The sequence below is a fragment of the Etheostoma spectabile genome, chromosome 8 (assembly GCF_008692095.1).
Source record: "Etheostoma spectabile isolate EspeVRDwgs_2016 chromosome 8, UIUC_Espe_1.0, whole genome shotgun sequence".
Classification (NCBI taxonomy): Eukaryota; Metazoa; Chordata; class Actinopteri; order Perciformes; family Percidae; genus Etheostoma; species Etheostoma spectabile.
The window spans coordinates 30418736-30420316 of NC_045740.1; the positions used below are offsets into that span (position 1 = coordinate 30418736).

The 1581-nt window shown below is 55.8% G+C and overlaps 1 protein-coding gene and 1 long non-coding RNA gene across 2 annotated transcripts in view; one reads left to right on the top strand and one right to left on the bottom strand.

Moving 5' to 3' along the window:
- Positions 1-1581, top strand: part of LOC116693377 (collagen alpha-1(XXVIII) chain) — a 71301-nt gene that overhangs the window by 11567 nt on the left and 58153 nt on the right. The window lies entirely within an intron of this gene.
- Positions 1-1581, bottom strand: part of LOC116693495 (uncharacterized) — a 42160-nt gene that overhangs the window by 251 nt on the left and 40328 nt on the right. The gene's annotated exons all lie outside the window — the stretch shown is intronic.

Here is a 1581-nt window from a genome sequence, read left to right on the forward strand (position 1 = left end):
AAGGCGTGATGACGTGTGACGTTATGAGGTTGGCATCAGGCTTAGCACCTTATTCTGTACTCTCTTGGTTTTCCCTGTTGAATAAACGAGCCACGCTTTTCGTGTGCTCAAAGTGAGAAATTGTCTCTTGCCGTGGGTGCGGTCAGGGTGGTAGCGCATTTAAGCGTCGGTAGGTGCTGCACGGGCGCGCAGCCGCCGCCAGGTTAGGGGCGATGTGAGGGGTGACGCCCACGAACGTTGGAACGGTGGGACGATGCCGGTGTTCATATTTGCCAAACTCAGCTTTTTGCAACGGCAAGCTGGTGGGTTGAGGCGCCGAGCGCGGGCGTAGACGGGCGGACCCGTAGTGGCGATATGATGCTCCACACCAGCTCATGGTGATGCAGAGAAAGTGGCGTGGTGAGGGCTGGGAAACCGGCAAGCAGACGGTGGAGTCATCCGAAATGAGAGCATGTAGACGTCTTACAGAATCCCCCCGCCGAGTATGAACGTAAGAGCAAAACGTGACAGCCATTGATCAAACGGCGGTTCTTTACATCCATAACAGTCCATGTGCACACAAAAATCGGCGCCGAGGAGGGGAAGGCGCGACCTTTGCCTGTAACAAAATCCCAGCCAAACCGCTGTCCTTCAAACACAATTCCACGAACCTCGTCATATGTGCGGATGGGGCTACCGTTTGCAGCTTCCAGGGGGGGCCGTGGCCACGGTCAACATGTCAAACGGGATGCAGGACAGGACCTCCTCTGTGCCCCCGGTCGCACAGAAACGTCGTCCGGAGATGCGGCACAGATGAAAGCAGCCTGCCCAAGCGGCGACGCTCATGGCCAATACTGAGCGCGGCCCCGGCGTTTCTCGACCCGCCAAAAAACTACATGCGCGAACGGCATGTGCTAGCCCTTGGGTCCGAACTTTGCATGGTAAAACACACAGCCGAAGACTTTGGGGACCTGAACCTGCCGCTGGCGGGAAGTGGTTGCAAGACGAGTGTGGAGTCGTCCAGTGTCACAGGATGATGCGCGCGGAAAGTCGCCGCCACAAAATTTCCCGACCGCCAGGAAAAACGTATCCGCTCCTCAGCAGTTCCCGACAGTCACACGATTGTGTGTGTAGCTAGTTAAGCTCTATTGGGAAGGCAGCTGACGCAGGAAAAGCTGAACGAACAGAACATGGTCTGTGCTCACCAAAGGTCCAGCATGCGGTCCATTAGCTCAGCGGTTTTGCTGTCCCCAGTCCTTGAAGAGAGAAAAGCCTACTGGCTCTCCGGCGTCGACAGTTCAAATGTTTTAACAGGTGGGCCTGAGTGCTGCATACTTCCGTTGCGTAGGGGTTTTTAGAAAGTTCACCACCCTTGGATGCTGTTGAACTTCCGAGGGCAGACACGAAATAGTAGTACTTGTTGTATCCGCGGTGATCTCCCGCAACGCGAACTGCGCTTCTGGGCAAACCACTGCAGACGCGATGATTCCCAGAATTCGGGGAGTTTGAGGGGACAGCGTTTGCGGTCATGATCGTGACGTGTCTCCGGATCCGTCCAGCAGACTAAAGTCGGGGTCACCAGTGTGGAAATTGCGGCAAGAT